The sequence below is a fragment of the Chanodichthys erythropterus genome, chromosome 13 (assembly GCF_024489055.1).
Source record: "Chanodichthys erythropterus isolate Z2021 chromosome 13, ASM2448905v1, whole genome shotgun sequence".
In the NCBI taxonomy this organism is placed as follows: Eukaryota; Metazoa; Chordata; class Actinopteri; order Cypriniformes; family Xenocyprididae; genus Chanodichthys; species Chanodichthys erythropterus.
The window spans coordinates 32,621,974-32,645,296 of NC_090233.1; the positions used below are offsets into that span (position 1 = coordinate 32,621,974).

At 36.9% G+C, this 23,323-nt stretch overlaps 1 protein-coding gene across 2 annotated transcripts in view; it reads left to right on the forward strand.

Moving 5' to 3' along the window:
* arvcfb (ARVCF delta catenin family member b) overlaps positions 1-23,323 on the forward strand; it is a 264,134-nt gene that overhangs the window by 31,601 nt on the left and 209,210 nt on the right. The window lies entirely within an intron of this gene.

Genomic DNA, 23,323 nt, shown 5'->3' on the forward strand with positions numbered 1-23,323 from the left:
ATCGCAACTGTTTAGGGAACAGCGTTTGTGTAGCATAATCACATTTAGAACCGTAACCCTAACTGAACCCAGATCAGAATCCTAATCGTTGTTGTCAACTTTAAAAATATTTATTGTGCTTCTGGACCACTTTAATTCAGTGAATTTAATTTACCATATTAAATTGTTTATTAAATATTCTCATATTATTAAATAATTTAATTATAATATATTATGTTAAAAATATAAAATGTAATACAAATAGTAAGTTTGCATTGTTTTCGACCACAAATCTTGGAATTCAAATCGATTATTAATTAAATGTGATTAAATTAACAATCGTAGGAATTCACCAATAAATAGGGACAACTTAAAGGGTTAGTTCACCCAAAAATGAAAATTCTGTCATTTATTACTCACCCTCATGCCGTTCCACACCCGTAAGACATTCATTCATCTTCGGAACACAAATTAAGATATTTTTGTTGAAATCCGTTGGCTCCGTGAGGCCTCCATAGGGAGCAATCACACTTCCTCTCTCAAGATCCATTAATGTACTAAAAACATATTTAAATCAGTTCATGTGAGTACAGTGGTTCAATATTAATATTATAAAGCGATGAGAATATTTTTGGAGCACCAAACATAACAAAATAACGACTTATTTAGTGATGGCCGATTTCAAAACACTGCTTCAGGAAGCATCGGAGCACAAATTAATCAGTGTATCGAATCTGATGTTCGGAGCGCCAAAGTCACGTGATTTCAGCCGTTGGCAGTTTGACACAACATCCGATTCATGATTCGATACACTGATTCATAATGCTCCGAAGCTTCATGCAGTGTTTTGAAATCGGCCATCACTAAATAAGTTGTTACTATATTCTCGTCGCTTTATAATATTAAGATAGAACCACTGTACTCACATGAACTGATTTAAATATGTTTTTAGTACCTTTATGGATCTTAATTTGAGGAAATGTCATTGCTGGCTATGCAGGCCTCACGGAGCCATCGGATTTCAACTAAAATATCTTAATTAGTGTTCCAAAGATGAACGAAAGTCTTACGGGTTTGGAACGGCATGAGGGTAAGTAATAAATGACAGAATTTTCATTTTTTTGGTGAACTAACCCTTTAAATGTTTTCCCCAAAGACATACGGAAAGCGAGATAGAATTAGGACATTTCAAATAGTACTGAAACTCTTTATAATGTTGCTATTAAAAGTGACTCTCAGTTGTGGTCACGTGTATTGGCAAAACATATGGAACGCCAAACCAACCAATAGGAGTTAACTTATTTATTACAGAATAATTATTTTAGATAATAGCAATTAACAAATAAATGAGTTAATTAATTATATAGGCTATATATATATAAAAAAATAGCTCTAGATTACGTTTGCCCTATTAGATTTAGCTATTTATTTTTACAATATCGCATTTTATTATTTTTCGTTTATTTATATATGTATACATTTATTTATTTTTGCAGGTTTAGTCCTTCATAATACACGGATTTGTCTTTTTAAAAACGTTGCATTATCTCTGTAGAGTCTGCATCAGAAAGAGTCTGTACTCAGCGCACTTGTAGTAGTGTGCAAAGCCAGCCTCGGAAGAATCCAATAACACTGACAGGGTTTTTGTTGTCTAGATGGAAAGCATCGTGGTATTTTACACGTCCACTCTTTACATATACGATGAGACATATCCTTTGAATATTAACACGGCTGATTCGAAAAAGTAAGCAGGGAGTTTTCTCGCGGAGATGCGTGAAGCTAATCGTGGAATCATCCGCTGATACTGTTGACAAGTTGAACGAGTGTGCTGCTGCTGCTACTGCTGCTGCTGCTGCTGTCCCTACACAACTCACTCACAGAGAGAAGACAGGTAAGATTACTTCTTTTGCTCCGCTATATTCTTTATCTATGACCATTTAAACTCGACATTTAGAAACTTACTTAACAAACCTAATAGGTTAAATGTGTATTACTGAATTCGCGTGTACGTGTATCTCAACTGATCGAGCGAATCGCCTATTTACTGTCTTATCAATTGAGAGCAGTTGCTCGGCTCTAATTACAGTTCCATTACATACATTTTTTGTGCTTTTGTAGATATCTCATCATGAATTCTTGATAGTTTACTTTCAAGCATTTTAGGATGTATCACTCGGATACAATAGTATTTACCTTCGTTGTTTTGAGGCAGCGCGTCATGCTTGATAGTAACACGCGCGCTAGTGAAATGCAGCCCTTTAATTTGACCGAGATCGTTTTTGATTATGATTATGATGCACGAGGAAGCGTTTCTCGGTGTTCTCACACCAAGGGCATCAAATTAAAGGGAATTACTTGGAATTATGCGAACAAATATGAATAAAGTGTTTCTGGTTTGGTTACCCATGAGAACTGAATTGCATTTCAAGGCTTTGCATCTGTCAGAAAGGGGATTCCTGGTGTCCATGCATATGGCGCGATTTCAGGTGTAGCAAAGATACCATTCTACTAGAAGAGTTGTTTTTGTTCTAGGCTTATGCTTTTAGAACTGCTTTTTTGTTTTAATTATTATTAAAATAGGACTAAACCATTTATTAAAATAAATTATTAATTATTGGGACTTGTCTGGGCAAGTGTTTTCATGGGTATCGCCCTGTTTGATTGAAATGGCACACTGGATCAACGTATTTTGTTGATCCTGGAAAAACATTCCAGTCAATTTAGTCTTAACCCTATTCCTACCCCTAAACCTAATCCTACCAATAACTTATCCCTAAAATCAGAGGGGAAAGATAGGTGAATAACATTGATAAAGAAGCACCTAACCCTGTTGCAAGCCTAAACTTGACATAAACGGTAAACTTGTCCCTCAAATCTGATTGGTTGATTGAAATGTTGTTCCAAGATCAACAAAGATGTTGATCCAGGAACATATCACTTGGCAAAATCACAGTGACCTGCACGCGACCTGTCTTGGTAACCACTTGTTTGGTAGAATGCGAAATGTAGAGGCTGAATCTAAACAGCGTTTAGAAGTTTCTGCTACTGTACAAAACCATGCATTTTTAATGAGGTAAGTTTATGATTGGATGGCTGATGTTAAACAACTCACTGTAACCAGAATATTTCATGCTGTATACCTTTGACCCTGCAATTCATGGCCTGTTGTTCATGAGAAGTATAGCATCAACACCAAAGAACGATAACATTATGTTTATAATAAACATGCACGTGAATATTCTGTGTGAACACAATTGCAGTGCGAGCTTTAAAGTCGGGTGAATTTTGATTGGTTGTCAATATTATTTAATCGTTCATCAGCTAAAAATTGCTGATTCCAAATATATCGTTCCTTTTTAAAAGGGTTAAGTGCAGTATGAATTCTGTGGAAACAAATTACAGTATGAAAATATAGCTGGAGTGAGATTGTGCATTTGCAGTATCTTATGAAGTAATATTAAATGACATTTATCAATTATAAGGTTATACTTTTATGATCAGATTTGTTTAAAGGTAATTTCAGGGAGGCTAGCAACAGCAAGCTAGCTTTGAAAGCATGAGATCATCAGACCCTCCCTTCAAAGTGCTCACCAAAGCCACGCCTCTCTCAAAAGACATGAAAGCGCACAGCAGAGAAATTGCCTCATGTCTTAAAGCATATAACATTACAGTGTTAATGAATGTAAACAACTTACAGTGCTCTGACTTGTATCACCTGACTGCTGCAGATTCATTCCAGCATTGATAGTGTTGACAAAAAAATGCATAAATTTCCATACCTCGCTCCAAGCACGCTGCTTGCACAGAAGAGAGTTTCACCCACCATAACAAAAAGTGTTTATAAAAAATTGCCTATCCTACCTTTAATGAGATACTTTCGACATATTAATCAATGTGCAAATCAGACTACTAGGTGAGTGAGCAAGCTTCATTATCCCTTTATCTTTTAGTCAGGCTTGATGTGATGTATAACTGTGCAAACTTTGCATGTTGGCTAATTAATACTCAACTTTACTTGACTTTCACTTTACTAGCTGTACTGTTTTATTGGCAAGGCTCAGTGTCATATTGAAAACATGTTAACACAATTCTGTGATCTATTTAAGTTTTTCTGTTCTTTAAAAACTCTTTTACCCCAGTTGAGATGGGGAGCTTGTTAAATTAGGCAGTGCTGTCATTCATGGCACACTGAGCAGCTTTGCTTGTCAGGAGAATTTTAGATCTATGCAATGAGCTACACTTTGTTCCATTTTATAATTTAAATAAGTCGTACATGTTTTTGAAAACTTTGTTTAATGTGATTCATGGATGGTTGTTGTCAAAGTCATTTTGTTGCTTCTTGCATCAGGAGGAGAGACTTTGGTGTGTTTATAGAGATTCATAAAAGCAACAAAACAGTGTTGCAAAGCAGGCCAGTGGGGAACATATGCTTGTGTTTTTGTTGCTCTTCAGCATTTTGCAGTTCATCACATTGTGAAGTTGCTTCAGTCAGATGGATGAGAGCTGACCGAGCTGAGTTTGAGTCTGCAAAAACAACTCTGGTACAGAAGAAGAATCCGGGTGCATTCCCATTAGCTGGTAGCTCCCTGCAAAGTGGACTTCACAGGGTTATTTGTCCGTCATAAGTGAGGTTGCATATTAGGGAGTGTATATTCTCAGTGTGAAGGGCAGCCTAAAGTGTTTGGGGATCAAGTGAACAATATATTATATTGCATTATTGGATGTAATCAGAAGATATATCACCAGAAGACATGAAATTTGGATGAAATTAACAGTGATTAAATGAAAAGTGATAAAGAGTTGAGTCATATGGATTATGACTTCTATATCTATATTTATGTTGCAGAGACTTCTATATCTATATTTTATTTTGTCTGGGTCAGTTGCCTTTGGGGTGCTTATAATGATAGGGATTGTGTGAAAGATCTGTTAATAAAGTGTTTTTTTTTTTTTTAAATCAACTTTTCATATCTCCCTTTTAGAATATGGAAATCTTTGAAGTTTTAGAGTTTGAGTTACTTTGATGGGTAGTCTCTAAAGCTTCTCTTTTTCTCTCGCCATATCTTTTTCATCATTGTCTTGGGCTTGACTGTCAGGCCCCTGTTCTTTGGAACAATAACCATGGAATGTAAGTTCCTCAGTGCCTACTGCCTGGATCTCATTTCATATGTTAATGAAGTGTCTTCATTATGTAAGCTTTTTTCTTACTGAATCTCATTTCAGGCCTGGTTCTGTGTTGTGCACTCATACACTAAGGCTTTGTTCACAGTGCACACAAATCCATTTTATAGTGCCCTATGAAATCCGTTTTATTTTTTCCCAAATTCCGTCTTATTTTTTTTCCAAATTCAGTTTTTTTGGATTCAGTTTTATTTTTTTGGGAATCCATTTTAATGGTTAAATTAATCAAAAATCATGTCTAATTAATTTAAATCATGAAACTTATACAATTTAATAACAATTTATTAAAAGTTTAACAAAAATTAAGTTTTTTTAGGGCCCTATGAAATGCGTTTTATTTTTTCCAAATTCTGTTTCCTGTTTTAAGTTGTCTGGGTTCCATTTGAATGGTTTTATTACATTTTAATAATCGAAAAGAATGTCTTATTAATTGAATTCATAAAAACAACAAAATGTGTTAATTTTCTTTTTTAATTAATTTCTATGACTTTTTTTTCAGAAATTATGTGTTGTGTATTTTAATTTTTTTGGCAATCAAATGAAGGCATAAAACATTAATTTTAATTTATCTTTTAATCATATGAAATTAAACTTTTTTGTCATACAAAGTGCTGAGCTTTACTGTTAAAATTAAAACATGGAAGAAAAATTGTGATTTATTCCTTAAATAGTTTTAGTAATAATTTATTATTATTATTATTTAGTGTTAGCATTATTATTACATTGAGACATAGCTAAATTCTACTCTACAGCAGTAATATATTTATGTCACTATTACTTCAAGTTAAACCGAACTTTTATTTTGATGGGTTGCCATGAGTGTCTGTCTGTTTATGATATGATGATAGCTTTTCTCAAAACAGTAAAATGTTCATGAAGTGACTTTCGCATTCCTGTCCTCGTAGTGAGGCAGCAGAGGCTGAAAACACCGGCAGTGTCATGTGTGCTTCAGTGTGTGTGTGTGTGAGCGTGTGCGTTTGTGTGTGTGGTAAATGAAATCGCGTGTCTTTGCCATTCATTCACACAGAGACATGGAAAAAAACAGGAAAAAAGCATAATAGCACATAATTTGCAATTTTCTTGAGCATGAAAATAATAAACTTTAAAAATTATATTAAATCTAACTGTGTAACTTAATGGAAATGAAGCTCAAATCCAGAAGTATCAGCTGCACACTGGTGAAGAAAGAAGTTCTGTCATAAGTTATTTATTTACTTTTCCTACTGTTTTAGGTTTTTGCCATAGTATCGTTTAAGTATCGGTATCGTGATACTGAAGTTGGGTATCGTATCGAAGTCAAAATTTTGGTATCGTGACAACACTAGATGCATGAGAGAACATAAGCGATGGAGGCATTTTGCACACTCATTTGTATACTGTGTCTAAAACCACTGACTCATTCACTCATTGACTATTCACTACATAGTTTATGTAACACAGTGAGCAAAGAATCAGTGTATTCGGATAGCCTGAACATTATTGGACACTTTGAATGATAAAAACAGCTACTTGAAACTGATCCGGCAGTTTAGACCGAGATGTTACAATTTAAAGGGATAGTTCACCCAAAAATGAAAATTTGATGTTTATCAGCGCATCCAAGGTGTAGGTGACTTTGTTTCTTCAGTAGAACACAAATTATGATTTTTAACTCCAACCATTGGAGTCTGTCCGTCTGTCAGTCAAATAATGCTAGTGGATGGGAACTTCTATAAGAGTAAATAAAACTTGCATAGACAAGTCCAAATTAAACCCTGCGGCTCGTGACGACACATTGATGTCCTAAGACACGAAACGATTGGTTTGTGTGAGAAACCGAACAGTATTTATATCATTTTTTACCTCTAATACACCACTATGTCCAACTCCGTTCATCACTCGATTCGTTTGGTCTGATCGCGCTCTGACAGCGGCAGTGATGTCTCGCGCTTATACTTCAATGAGAGCGAGACATCACTGCCGCCGTCAGAGCGCAATCAGACCTTAATAACGAGTGCTGCACGCGGTTGGACATAGTGGTGTATTAGAGTTAAAAAAATTATATAAATACTGTTCGGTTTATCGCACAAACCGATCGTTTTGTGTCGACACATCAGTGTGTCATCACGAGCCGCAGGGTTTAATTTGGACTTGTCTATGCAAGTTTTATTTACTCTTTTAGTAGAAGTTCCCATCCACTCGCATTATTTGACTGACAGACGACAACGGTTGGAGTTAAAAATCATCATTTGTGTTCTACTGAAGAAACAAAGTCACCTACATCTTGAACGCGCTGGGGGTAAGCAGATAAACATCAAATTTTCATTTTTGGGTGAACTATCCCTTTAAAAAAAAAAAGGGTTTCATAAAATTGATGAATGTCATTTCAAATCTGACTCTTTTCAATTAGCATTTGTTGTATGCCAGCAAAAATGATCTTTTTTATTATTATTTAAAATATTTAAAAAATGTGCTGCTTGTCTGAACAAAGCCAATTAATAGCATTGGTTTGCAGTCATGTTAAACTGTGTCAAAGTTTTGTAGCTGTTAATGTATCCAAACAGTGATGGAAAATGAGCCAAAATGTAAGCAAATCGTAGCTGTGGCAATAATCGTACCTAACAATGACTTCATTGTTATACGTACATCGTGATCCGGCATGATAACAGTGAATAGTTTTGTCGGTTTGTTTGACCACCTTTGAGTGAAACGGTCATAGGATGAAAAGAAGGGACAGTGAGAGGTTTCCCTGTGAGGGTGAATGACTCTTTATGGCCACACACCTGCTTGATAGCTCTGCTTGCCCCGTCTCTCCCAAGCCATTTGGTATGCTGCAAAAATCCACGACTGGGCGATACTGACTCTCCTTGGCACGATTTGTGGCACCTGCTCTGAATAATCCTTCCTGAAAAATAGCCTTTTTTGGTGGCATTTCAGAGCAGAGAATCGATGTTTCATTGTCCTAAATAGCATTAATCTAGGTTTATCAACTCATAAATCATTTAAGAGTTTGTACACATTTCCAGGGAGCAGGAAATTAGTATGTAGAGCACACATTTCTTTTGTTTGTGCTGCTGTGGGACTGTTTGTTTGATTGAGAAGGTCTAAGAAATGTCAGGACCACTTCAGTTTGAGGAATGGTGCTGGCATAAATTTTGCTTCTATGTCTTTAAATTGAGAGTTGTCATTGTTCATGCAATGGTCAAAGGTAAGCTATTTTAAGATCTTATGTCATCAAAATCAAAAAGCATCAGAAAATAGGCCTGAGCTTAGTTTTCAGCTTTGAGTGTCATCAGGTCGACCTCCATTGTGGTACTAGTCTTAGTAATTTGTTGTAAAATTATTTGTATCCTCTGCTAAAAGGGCATTGGCTTCCTTCAGTCCTCTGCCAAAGTTGATTTGAAAAAGATGTCCCACATTAGTTTCTTACGAGAATTCACCTTACACAAGAATTATGTTATAAATTACCTTTGTACTAGGGTTGGGCATCTAAGGTATAATGCCGATCCGATACGCATCTCGATACAAAGTATCCGATCCGATATATTAACGATACATGTGTGGCATTTTGCGATGCAATACAATACGATTCACACCCATATCACGATACGATGCAATAATTCAGCACTAGCTAATTAGATCAAGTTTATGTGGTGATGTGAAAGAGGATGCGGTGCCATTGAAGTAGTTTGATTATTTATTAACCAAGTAAAACCAATACTTTTTTTATAAACTGGCTTTTCTCTCAGAGCCTGAGTGTCGGTTTACAGTAGAGGGCCATTTTAGAACACATGGCACATACTATTTAAGTATTTCCAAGATAAACAGAACGCAATATATACTAAAAAAAAAAAATCTTTGCACTCTTTCAACAGAAAGAAGGCTTACCATTGCACAACAAGAATTGTGATTTCACTTTTCAACTTCTCGGCGTCCGACATGTTTGTTTTGCTTACTCCTCGTACTTCCTGACAACAACACTTTTCAACTTCTCGGCGTCCGACATGTTTGTTTTGCTTACTCCTCGCGCTTCCTGACAACTACCTTTGGGCGCATCACTGGCTTCATCCGCGCAGCTGATACATTGAGTTGTAGTGTACACACATCCGCAAGTCCATTGCTTAGGCCTACTTTATGTAGGTCGATTAAATTATGCGCAAAAAACAGGTTGACAACACTTGTTAATAAATAAAGAAATACATTCTGTATTAAAAGGATAAGCTGTATCTCGGAAAAAAACGGATGCATCTCGTAAAAACTGATGCATCTCGATTTGCTTCCAAAATTTCATTCATCCTCTGCTGCTCTACTGATGCACTCACATCGTGCAGGCGCATGACCACGTTTCGATACATATCGGTTAATCTTCCCATCCCTACTTTGTACAGATAGTTAACTGTTACTGTACTGCTTCCTTTGTAGTTTGTAGAGCAGCGATGCAGCTATTTACACTGTTAAAAAGCCACACTGTGTAATATTTTTGCAAGTAATGTCACCAAAAGTTATGATTCTTTTTAAGTTTCCCAACACTCCCCCATTTTCAGTTGGTCAAGCAAATAATTAGACGCAAACTCACAGCATTGGAGCTATAATGTTGGCACTGGACAGGACAGGAGTGAAATCAACATACAAATGGCATACTTATAGTTGTTTCTGAATTTTAAGCGGGTACAGGAGAAAATATTGAAAAATTACACACTTTATCTTTAATCTGTAGCACATTGATGTGTTTTCTGGGAGTTAAGATGTTCAGACTGTTCATTCTGAACAAATACAAATAAAATATCCCTCGTTAACTGTTGAGAGGTGGGAAGCCATTTTCATTGATGCACTTGTGTGTTACCAATGAACACAGGCGGTTACATGCTTCAGATTGTTGTTTTTCACCATTAACCTTCCTTCGATAGCGCAAAATTTGCCTTTACCTCTCCTGAACTAGATATGATGGTTGACGTAATCTGATTATGTAATTTGTTGACTCAGTGGTGTCTTGCTGTTAAGATATAAGATAATACAGAGATTCTTTAAAAATGCATTAGACAATCATTTGATATTGCAGGTGACTCTTTTCTATTCAAAAGAATACTGTTCTTAATAGCATTTTCATTTTAGACTTCCCCAGGTTTACAGTTCTGCTCTTGCACAGCAAAGTCTCCGTCCATCTGTCCTCACGTTCTTGTATGAATGATATTGGATAACATTTTAACTCCTGTGTTTGGGCTGCACCCAACTAATCCTCTTTTCCCAATCCCTTCTGCTCTGCACTGTGCTGGGACAAGCGCTTGATTTATGAAAATGTGATCTGGTGGAAATTTCCAGTCAATTCCCAATGCCTTTCTCATTTCCCAACCCTTTCTCCTGTCACTCGCTCCACATCCTACTTGGCTGAGGAGATGCTTCCTGTCATACTTGACCCTGTTCCAGTGACACCGTCCAAGCAGGCTGGTGGGACTTGTCCTGCGGTGGATGTCATGGTGTGTGTGGATTAACCCTGACTTGATTATGTCTGGGGATAAGAGCTGCTTAATTGTAATCACTGGAACATCCAGGGAGGTTAAACACTGCACTGTGTGCCTCAGGACAGGAACTAAATAGCTGATGCTAGTTCACTTGGCTATACCAGAGAGGGCACCTGGAGAGATATTTCAGGATAGGTGAAGTTTGGAATGACCATTAAGTTCATAGTTTGTTTTTGGTCTACATAATGGTTAAACCGATAATCATGATTATTTTTCTCAAAAAATATAATGATAATAATTGTCAATCATGATTATTGTCATTTTAGAAATTTCTTTGTACATTTTATCAGAATTATTGCACTTTCATAAGCACATCAACTTGTATGGCTTATTTTACCTCAACTATAGATCCTGATGATTCATCAAATAAATGAACACATTTTACATTTTAAAAACTGGTACTGAAAGTCCCTTTCAAGGAAAGTCTGTTCACTCGGCGGCCATATTTGCAACGCCTCCGGGCAGCTATTTCGGGCATCCAAGACCAAGTCCTATTTATTTGAATTGGGGAATCCTGAAATCTCAAAAACTGCTTGGTGAACTCAAAATTAAATAACTTATTTCAAATCAGCAAAAAAATCTGACATGAACTGTTCCGTAAATGTTGTTTCTTATGCTCAAATAACATTAAAAAAGCTAGACATAACATTAAAAAAAGCTTTTTTTAGGTTAGACGAGTCAATGCTCATGTGCAGTCCTAAGTGCGAGTCTCAGGTTTCTATGGGAACCGGAGCTTCTAATAGCAGTTGCAGTGATGCAATGACTTTATCAATCAGTGATTGGCTCTTTTACTTAGAAGGCGGGACGTATTCTGCCATATTGTGCATTGCAGTTTCTCCCATTCAAAACTAATAGGAATGAACCGTTTATTTAAATCCACAGTCTTTGCTTCTACTTCTCTCAAAAGATAAACCAGTTAAATTCCTAATATTAACTCAAACAATCCAAATTAAAACTCTTTAAACTCTTGACATCTGGTAGCTACAAACATGAAAGCTTGTGGAGACTTGGTTCCAATGCAAGATAACGTGACTGTCGGATGAAAATGAAACTTGATAAATAACCAGCTTAATTGAGAAAAGCAAAAATCATGATCACAATTAAAATATGATTTATCGTGCTGTCATAGATTGTTTTGTTATTTGTATTATCCAAAAAGCTGGTCAGCAAAACGTCTTATATATTATAGGGCTGGGCGATGTCTACCAAATTGGCATTGGATGATGTCTACACTGTAACATCGTGATGGACATTGCTTGTGGTGTGATCCGCAATGCTGTTTTGATGCGCTGCTCACTTAAACTAGAATTTGTAAAATGGTGCTACCATTCTGTCTCATGGTTCATATGGAAACATGCTGGGTCAGGTGCGGTCAGCGGTCCGCCATTTGAACATCAGTGGTTTAGTTCGAATAATGTGGAATTACAATGCCGGCTCAACATTGTGATGTTTGCCAGCATCGGCGATGGACGATGGCTATGTCTATCAGCTGACGCTAATATATTTTTTGACCCCTTAAACCAAACTTTGATGCAGTGCCCATCTCTGTGTTGAGATAAATTGTTCTGGTTTTGTCTTTTTTTTCTTTTTTTTTTTATGATGTTTGTATGTGGTGTCTATTGGAGGAAGGGCTGTGGGAAAAGAATGTCCTAATGATCCAGACTGCTTTGTTGGAGCATGACCCAGAGCCCCAGTGTGGCATGCCTGATCTCTGCCCTCCCTGAAATGGATCTTCACTCAAAAGCTGAGATGAGTGGAGCTGCTTTCAATGCTCCCAGTGGTGTGTCATGTGTATAGCTGGCCAATAATTAGTCAAAACTTTCTGTTTTCAAGCTTTATCATTATTTATAGCTGGTTTCTCCTCCTCCTTGAGTACCGAATGCAATTATGATGTGAGAAATGACTTTTTGGAAAGGTTTGTTTAATTAGCAGTGCCCTGAAAACACTCTGCTCAACATTGCAAAGTCACACTCTTTCCAACTCACCGCAGCCGTGCCAGAATTGCTGGGGATTAGCTAAGACTGCAGTTTGAATACATTTCAAACACCAGCACTCCTAAAGAGGTCAGTTTCTAATATATTTATTTTTTCATTTATTTCAGGTACACTTATATTGTTAGTCAAGCTTTTTTGTGCCAAATACAATCATAATTTAGTTTTTCCTCCCTCTTTCTGACACTTTAAATTAGGGATGCACCGATACCATTTTTTAAGGACTGAGTACGAGTACCAATACTTTTTTTCTAGTACTCGCCGAAACCGATACCGATGCTTATACATTTATTAATTTCTCTCTCTCTCTTTCTTTTTTTTTGGTGATGTTGCAGTTTTCCAAGCACAACACAGTGAGACTAATGATTGTAGGACAGATTCTTTATTATTACTCTAATGAAAAAAGTAATAATTTTTATGTTTTTGTCACAAACTTAAAGAACAAAAATTTCACAGTGTCCAATAACCTTCAAAGGGCATAATTACCAATATATATATATAATTGTTATATAAAAAGAAATTTACAAACAAATTACAAACAATACAACAAATACTATAAAGATACAAATTAAATAAACTTGTTTTTCAGATACAGTAGGTTGATTTATACATTTTATACATTTATTTAATATCTTTTGTTGTTTTATTAACATTAATGACAAATATAGGCTACGGTCCTTTTAAGACCAAATCCATGGATACTGAAATATATCCTGTTTTCAACCAAATGTTTAGGTCCACTTAACCCATAACCTACTGTATTTATGTGAGATACTCCACACGATGGACATTTTGTCAACTATATGTGCATTTGACAATTCAGGCACAAGGAGAACTGATCGCATGCTGTCTGAGAGAACTGGGATCGTGCGCAAGAAAGAGAGAGCGCTTCTGGTCTGTGTCATTCAGCGTGATTCCACCTATCCCGCCTTCACTAATCGATAATGAATTGTGATTGAAAGCAAGCAGTTTGCAATGTGTGGGTTATCAACACTAATTTTAAAGTATTTCCACACCCCTGAGGCTGACGTTGTTTCTGCTGCTGCTGTCGGTGTCTCTGTGCACGGAAAATTCTGTCAGTTACATCACATCAGGTATCGGTCTTTGGTATCTGGGGTATTTTTACGAGTACGAGTACAAGTACATGAGCTTGGTATCAGTGCATCCCTACTTTAAATGAAACAGGCCGTTTTTTTTGGTACTGTGCCTTTAGGACTTTTTCACCTGTGAAATGAGATATAGCCTAGTGTTTTGCTGTGCTTACTCATGGTCTGGAGGTTTGCAGTTGGGTCAAATATAGTATATATCTTAGTCACAGGCTTTCTATGCAAAGCCTGTGACAGGTTCATGAAACGATCCACACTAAAATGAGCCTAATAAGTCTGAAATTATCAGGGGCCTTGTTTAAATAAATAGACTTCAGGTGCTGTTTCCTTATTGGAATCTTCCTTCCTTCTAGATCTCCTCCTTAATTCTTATCTGTGAATAGGTGGGAAGAGGTTTTAAACACTGAATAGACTTTAGTTTTGTATTAGCCATTTGATGGGGTGTGTGAACAGGCGGTCGACACATGCACACTAGAAACGTTTTATCTTTGTCCATTGTCTGCTCTGTTTCTCTCCAGAAATTATGATGGATAAAAACTTTTTTTTCATACTTGTTGTGAGTTGTGTGTCTCCTAAAGGGGACCTATTATGCCCCATTTTACAAGATGTAAAATAAGTCTCTGATGTCCCCAGAGTGTGTATGTGAAGTTTTAGCTCAAAATACCACACAGATAATTTTTTATAGCATGTTAAAATTGCTGCACTCGGCCTAAGAGGGCGGAGCTTCAAGAGCTTGTTCTCCCCTGTCGGGAGTCAGTCAGGATGCACTATAATGTCAGAAACTGCGAATACATGCTGCATGGAGATAGAACAGGAAGAGTTTAGTTTAATTATGGTTATAATGTATACTGTCTTCTTGTTTTTATCCACTATATTAGTACAAGCCAGTTTACAGATGAGTTTAACTTTTATTGTACTTCACACAAAATATGAAGCGTCCGTTTTCACTCGAGAAAATCACTGTAAGAGCTTAATAAAACTCTGATAATAAAACTTGCACTCTGGGTGCAAGTGTGCATTAAAATATTATCCATAAACTGTCTCTCTCTCCCTTGCATTATCATCAACATACATAGTGAAGTACACAGAAACACTTGTTACAACTAACAGTAAACCAAGATATAAAGACCTTATGCCTTTTTGGGTGGTGCTTAATAAACTGGTAAACTTTATATCCATAAATCACCTCCGATGAACTGTTATAAAGTGCTCTCACCTTCATTACTGCCGTATCCATTATCACTCTGGGGGCTGTAAGCTGTAAACTAGGGCTGTGTATTGCCAAGAATCTGGCGATACGATACGTATCACAATACAGGGGTTACGTTACGATATATTGTGATATATTGCGATACTGTAAGAAGGGCGATTATATTGTAATTTTTCTTGTTTTTTGTTTTTTTTAGAAAGAGGATCTAATTTTAGAAAAAAAACGGTCAAAAAACTACAATATGCATAAAACCTGACAAACAACTTTATTTTATTTAATCAACACAGTATCATTTGCATTTATATCACTAATAAGTATTTTGTGCAGTCTAAGTAAATGGAAAATAGTAAAGTGACTGCAGGATTCTTCATGTGTATATGTTTTAAAAATGCCCTAGAATTAAAAATTGAATTTATCTCGGCATAGTTAAATAACAAGAGTTCAGTACATGGAAATGACATACAGTGAGTCTCAAACTCCATTGTTTCCTCCTTCTTATATAAATCTCATTTGTTTAAAAGACCTCTGAAGAAAAGGCGAATCTCAACATAACATCGACTGTTACGTAACAGTTGGGGTCATTAATATGTATGACCCCAATATTTGCATATGCCAGCCCATGTTCCAGGCATTAGACAAGGGCAGCCAGTATTAACGTCCGGATCTGTGCACAGCTGAATCATCAGACTAGGTAAGCAAACAAGGAGAATAGCGAAAAATGGCAAATGGAGCAATAATAACTGACATAATCCATGATAACATGATATTTTTAGTGATATTTGTAAACGGTCTTTCTAAATGTTTCATTAGCATGTTGCTAATGTACTGTTAAATGTGGTTAAAGTTACCATCGTTTCTTACTGTATTCACGGAGACAAGAGAGCCGTCGCTATTTTCATTAGTAAACACTTGCAGTCTGTATAATTCATAAACACAACTTCATTCTTTATAAATCTCTCCAACAGTGTAGCATTAGCCATTAGCCACGGATCACAGCCTCAAATTCATTCAGAATCAAATGTAAACATCCAAATAAATACAACACTCACATAATCCGACGCATACATGCAGCATGCATGAGGAACACTTTGTAAAGATCCATTTTGAGGGTTATATTAGCTGTGTGAACTTTGTTTATGCAATGATAGAGTCGAGAGCTCGGGAGGGGGCGGAGAGCGTGAGCAATTAAAGGGGCCGCAGCCTGAATCGGTGCATTTATAATTATGCCCCAAAATAGGCAGTTAAAAAAATTAATTTAAAAAAATCTATGAGGTATTTTGAGCTGAAACTTCAGACACATTCAGGGGACACCTTAGACTTATATTACATCTTGTAAAAAAAAAAAAAAACAACGTTCGATGGCACCTTTAAAGTTTCACATTATAGCAGTTTTTAATTTCTAATCTATTTAACAGAAAGTGCATAGTCCATTCCATGACTGAATGACTGTTTGTTTTATATTTAATACTGTTATTGTTCTTGTTTTGTCTTCTCCGTTTCTCTTTTGACTGGGGAAAAAAAGGCACATGTGCAAGTTGAGCATACAAAGTATGTGCAATTGTTTAAAAAGAGAAAAAGAAAGGAAATATTGGGTCCATCCAATCCTTGCTATGGATGAGAAAAATGCAGAAATTTGAACCCGATCCGATTTTTCTTTTATGACTGACGAAAGTTTCAGAATCAGTGTGTAAACGTGATTGACACATGATGTCATCTTTTTTTTTTTTTTTTACGTGCAAAAATTTCAGACAAGAAATTCGGACTCAGTGTGCAAAGACCTTAAGAATCTGATTTTTTTTTTATTTTTTTTTTTTTACCTTGCGTAGTGCACATGTTGTTTTAACTGTAACATCTTTTCATAGCCCCTTTTTTCTTAAAAATGCATTGAGTGAAAGTCTGAACATAGCCTGCCTCACAATATTTGAGGAAAGTGATATTTAATGAAAGGATGTTTACCGTATTGCTTCCCTGTTGGATCTGTGGCTTCACACTGTATTTCAGGAACATGAAGAGCTCTTGATGACCATTGAAGTCTTTTAGCAGGAGACAGGATTGCTGAGCTACATGCAGGTTTGCCTGAATGGTCTCATAAAGAAGCTGTCAGATAAATGTTTTTCTGCTAATGCTTAAGACTGGGCAGGAAATAAAAGGAAGCCTCTGTCAGAGTCTGGATGTGGCAGGATGAACTGCCAGCTTTCTTATCACTGTGTCTTTATGCATGTACCGGGTTCGTTGGCCAACTCTGAAGCCTGGTCCAGTGTGTCTGAGGAGAGGGGGAAATGAAGAACGCTGGACCAGCTGGACATGAATAGTGGACGACTGGATATAGAGGTGTCACATCTGTGATTGTGAGTTTCCCACTACAGGACAGTGTGTGCTGACGGTGTAAACCTGGCAAGACTGGGACAGATGGGCAGATCAATCTTGAAATATTTGTACTTTAGGGTGCTTTCACATTAGCACTTTTGGTGCGCACCCGGGTTCGATTGACGTCAGAGTTCGGTACGTTTGGATGATGTGAACACTGTCTTCTGAACTCACTTAAAAAGGGTGGTCTGGGGTGCAGTTCAAGTGAACTCTGGTACGGTTCGCTTCTGGAATGAATGCAAATGTACCAAACTGCGGAAGCAGTTAACCGCTATTAATGGCGTATTATTTGATAAAAATGTATGCTTGTGCGTGTTTCACTCACTTTCCCGACGAGCGTGACTGACGTGCTGCAAGCAGAGAGCTGTAGTGTAGCCTTTCTCATTTCTGCTCACCTTTAGCATACTACAGTTGCGGCAGATAGAGGCAAGCGCTGTTATGAACAAAACAAACGGTTCAAAAACAAAAATATAAAAGTGAGGAGAGCAACGTTATGCATTTTGCCGCCTTCTCCTGCACCGTCGTTACTAAGCAACGGAGTAAACAGCTGCTGATTTGATGACGCAAACGAACCGTGGGTCGGACCCAAATAATATAATGTGAACACAGTCCAGTGGGGGCAGGGGGAGGGAGGAGCAATCGAACCCGTGTTCGGTCCAGGCAATCGAACCAAGTGTGAAGGCTCCCTAAGATAGTGATGTTTCATTAATAGGATTCTCAGATGAAAACATTGATCCTAAGTGTTAATGCTTTTTTAATTATTAATGATTTCATTTTCATGCAGCACGATAGTTTGAGTATTATAATCTTTGAAGTGAAAAAATTAGTTTAACAATTGGCTGAGCAACTATTTCTCCCCCTGCTCATCTGAGCACAAACAGAAATGCTGAAAAGCACAAGCCGTCACAGAACTCAATGAAACGGAGAGAGTGGTACCCAGAGGTCATGACAGAGAAAAGAAAACATTATCTGACTCTGCTAAATAGCGACCTAGCTAAATATTGAAGTTTAAGGTAGATTTTTTTGTTTGGTTTTTGCTTGGCTAAAAAAGGATTAAATTAACACAGAAAATATCAGATAAAACACTGTATAATAATCACAATTAGGGCTGCCCTCGACTAAAATTTTTTTAAGTCAAGTAGTAGTCATTCATTTAAGCCATTAGTTGACTAATCATGCTTTTATATTAATAAGCCATAAATCATAGCCTAATAATGAGCCTTAAATTGCCTATAAATGGTACATAACCTAATCATAAACAAAGGTCTTACATGAGACATGACTTGAGGGTGAGTACTTAATGACAGAAATTTCATTTTTGGGTGAACTAACCCTTTAAAGCTCCAGTATGTAACATTGACAGCTACTGTAGTGGTTGAAATGGGTATTGCAGTCCATATTCAAAATATTGGATAGTATTGTTTCTCCCGCCTCCTCCTCAGTCTCAACGCTCACACACTGGTTGCCAGATTGAGGACACGCAACAGGAATGAGTGCAATTGATAAATGAAGGTGATGAGCCTTACAATGTAAATTGATGAGTTGATTTATTTGCATTTTAATATGCCTCTGGTCATAGAGGTTTTTAGATGGTTGCAGAGCCTTTTTAGGTTGGGTAGAATCTGCAATCTTTGACCTACGCTGTGTTTTCTGCCAACTGGCAACCCGGGGTGTCGAAATACTTTTCGGTAAATTTGCAGTGGGCAGGATCACAGAGACTGAAACAAAAATAGAGTAAGTAACAAGTATGTGAACTTAGCATGTTTCCTAAATCTCTGCAAACATATTATTGTATTTTTGTGCTTTAATACAGTAAAAAAAAATTACATACAGCACCTTTAATAAGAGTCAAATTGTCTCATTTCTGCAGAACTCAACAGTTTTTGTAAATTCTAAATAAAGTTGATGATCTGTCTGAGTTGTGGATGAAATGAGACATTTATCGTAGGCTAATAGGTTTTTGTGGTGTTTATTTAACTTTAGATTTTAGATTGTCAGATGAGTTCACATGTTCTATAATTGTTAAGAAATGGAAAACCACAAATGATAATTTGCAGTTTTAGGTCTATTTCATGTCAATTGCTTTTTAATGTTCAGTGGATATAATTATCCATTTTATCCTCTCAAATCATAAACTCTTCTTTTAATACAGGCAATTGATAGTTTGATATTGGCCTTGATGGTGCTTGATCTTAGATTGAAAAGAAAGATAAGCAATCTTTACACAGAAAAAGCGGCATAGAACCACAAATATGTGCATTTAGGGCTTCTTTTAATGCTGTTTTGTGTATTTACACAGAATTTTGTACAGGCACAGAGCTGGTTAAACTCGGCTGTGTAAAGATGCCTTGTGGTATCACCCTTCACTAAAAGACAGATGTGCACACAGAAAGATAGAGACTCTGAGACTGAGTTCGAGAGCTCATCTGTCATGCTGCCACAGGAAATGACTCTTGCTTTCTGGGGTTGCGAGACTTTTTAAGCTTCTGTCAAGCTGATCATGCTCCCAATGTCGGATATTTTAGCCAAATCCTCTCTGGTTCATCTGCATACTGTTTCCCTTCTTTACAGCCAAGAGCCAAACCAACTCCTTTACTTTAATACTTATGAAATGCATTGTGGCTTTTACTGAGGCATGTTAAATTAGAATGGAGGAACGGGTATATGCGCATGTGTATGCAGATTAAGACCATGAATCATAATATAGTCTGCCGACAGCCTTATTGGTTCACAGGAGTACATATACAGTAACAGGACACATCTAGGACATAGTTTATTGTCTAGCAAGTGTGTCAGTTATTATGTAGGAACAAATAGAAGCTCATAAGTATGAGCACAATATCAGTGTGAGTCATTATTTAGTCGTCTTCATGTTGTTCCAAACTTGAAAACAGAAATATTTGAAGAATCTTCATGCAGCTCTTTCATCATTTGAGCTCCTTTGGAAAAAAGCAAATGGATTTGGAATGAAATAAATGTGACTAAACATTTATATTATTTATATTAACCAATCAAACTTGGTTAATATAAATGCAGCACCATCGATTGAAGCATGACTTGTGAATCCTGCATCTAGCTCCTAGCTTTTGCATTATATAAACACTAGCCCTGTGAACTCATTCTCCTGGCATTGTTGAGAGAAATATTGTTTTACGGCCAGGCTAATATCTTCACTTCTCTGCTCTATGTGTTCCAAAGGCCAATTCGCAAGTCTTAGGGCAACAAGCTCAGTTTACTCCCAGTACGGGTGAAGGATTGTTTGGGAAAGCTTCCCGATCAGAAGCTTTATAGCTTAAACTCACAAAGCCGAGTAGAGAATGCAGGGGAGACCGAGATGGAGGGACAATGAACTGAACAGTGAAGCAGTTGGAACAGGAGAAAAACAAATAAATACCAGTGACAATGAAAGACAGATTTATAATAAGGTTTATTATAATAGAGAAAGGTATAATAGAGTGCATTAGAGCATCATGTATACTGATAATGTTGTCAGCTTTTTCTGACTACAGAAGTTGCTCAGCAGGTAACTGCCATGTTTGCTTTTTAAACTTATCTGAAAATATGCCAGGAAAGCTTTCTTCTCATGTTGCTTAATTTACTTAACGGGAATGATTTGTCTTACACTGTACATGTATGTAAGGTATTTTTTTAATCTGATTGTGAAAATAGTTGATTTACAAGGGAATAATTCTTGTTCAGTGAATTATTTAAGACCTGCACCATCTCTTTCAATTGGATTGAGAATTTATTGTTAAAGTCGAGCATTCCCACTCTCTTTTCCCGATTAAGGTGGTTAAATTGATGCTTTTCATTCTAAGCTGTTTGCCAAAAATAATATATGTGTATATATAATAATATACATATAAATGAGTGTGAAGGGTGGGTGGTACTTCTGGTTTCGGGTCAAGTCTCGAGCTCAAGCCCTCTACCAAGGACTGCAAGCCAAATATGTTTATTTCCTACCTATTCTAATTTTATTTCACAATCTTCTGTCATTCTGACAAAGATTATGAACGTGAACTTGTGGACAGCCTAATACAATGAAAGGCGTTATTTTAGCCATATTAGGGGGGAAATTGAAATGCTTTCATTGGAAATCTCTCTCTCTCTCTCTCTCTCTCTCTCTCTCTCTCTCTCTCTCTCTCTCTCTCTCTCTCTCTCTCTCTCTCTCTCTCCAACCCCATTATAAATTATATTTATATTGATACAAATATCCACATTCTACTTCCATCTGTTGAATGGAATATTCCATCAGTCATCTTGTTTATTGTATACATGATAAAAGAGTGCCTTTCTTTTATCTGCCGTGATGAGATGATCTTTTTATTTATATTAGCTCGAACATGTGTGCTGGTAAAATCTGCCACAGCTTTCCTTAAGATCAACTACACAGCTCTTATTGGAAGATAATCATTACAAGTCTGTTTGGATATCTTTCTTTCCCACTCATGAACATCATCTCTGTCACCAGATGTTTTCTGTATCAGAATGAGCTTTATTGCCAAGTATGCTTACACAATTTGTCTTGGTGATGGATGCTTCCAGTGCTCAGACAGAATGAATAAAAATAAATCTATATAAAAATACTCTCTATATAAAATAGACAAAATTAGTTTGTATGTTAAATACAAATTCATGGTAATGCGAGGCATGTTGAGCCCTTATTTTCATGGCATTAATTCGTAGACTGCAGCTATGTTTTTTTTCTGTCCTATATTCTACCCCTGTCACCCCATCGGAGACAGTGTCATTGTTTGAATAAACCATGCTGCATAAACAGGGCAAGAGCACTGCTCTTTGAACAAATATGCATCGAAAGCTCGGAGGAGCCGTCAGATAGGATGGGACTGTAACTGAACTCTCCAAGGCTGTCTGCGGCAATGGAAAGCATTACACGCATCCCTTCCATACTCCCCTGGAGGGAGTCAGCAAAGCCTGAGGCTTTTATGAGCATAACCCATGACATATCAGTGAATAATGTTACGGGGCCCATTCAGACCAGCTGTGTGGCATACTGTAAGCCAGATGCATTGTAGTGAAGCTCTGATCAAACTACTGCCATTTCCTCCCAAATGTGCGGTGCATCTGAGCTGCAGAAGATCTGTGGTCTACCCCCTCTTGTTCATCTTCACCTCACCGTCTTGAAACTGTGATACAGTTCGTCTCAGATGAGAGGGAAAGGTTGATTGGAAGTTTTGTGAAGGGTTGAAGCGATTGTGGGCATTCACACTCTTTTCTCTTCAGTTATTACGGAGACTGCGCTTCATATCTGTGGCGGAATAGAGGTAAATAACTTAGAATGGAAAATTGTGGAATAAACTCAGATGTATGAGTCTATTTTTCAGTGAATTATGAATTTTAAACTTCAAGCTTAATGTATTTTTAGTGTCAAAGCTGTTTGTCACATCCTTCCAAATGGTTTTTAAATGTCCCCTCTGTTGGAACGCAGTTCAGTCTCATTTAAAAGCTCACAGATGACACAACTGTTCTAAACTTAAAGTCTAAATTTATATGGTTTTCAGCCAGTTTCAGGTTGCTCTTTCTCTTAAGCTGTTTTCAGAGAAACCTTCTGAAGAAAAATTCAGGATTTCCTCAACTCATTTGTCAGTATTCTCTTTTTTTTTTTTTTATTCGCTCAATTATCTTTACTAAAATCTCCATCTCTGACCTTTTGAAAGCCTCTGAGGGTAAGAAAAGAGTTGAATAAAAACTGTCAGGCATGATTTTCATATGAATACTGTCTTGTTTGACCTTGTAGGGTGGCATTAATTCAACAGTCTCCCACTGCTACGCTAATAATCCGCTCCCATATGTTGCAAATCCCTCGCAGCTTCCACTACAAACAATTCTCCCAGCAGTCTTTAACGCACGACTCCCTGGCCTCTGGTCCAGATGTTCTCTTAGTGCTGCTTTTTAATATTCAGGAAGTGGATCAGAAAATAATTAAACTCTGCGACAAGTGATGCGACCCCAATTACCTCGTTCCGTTGT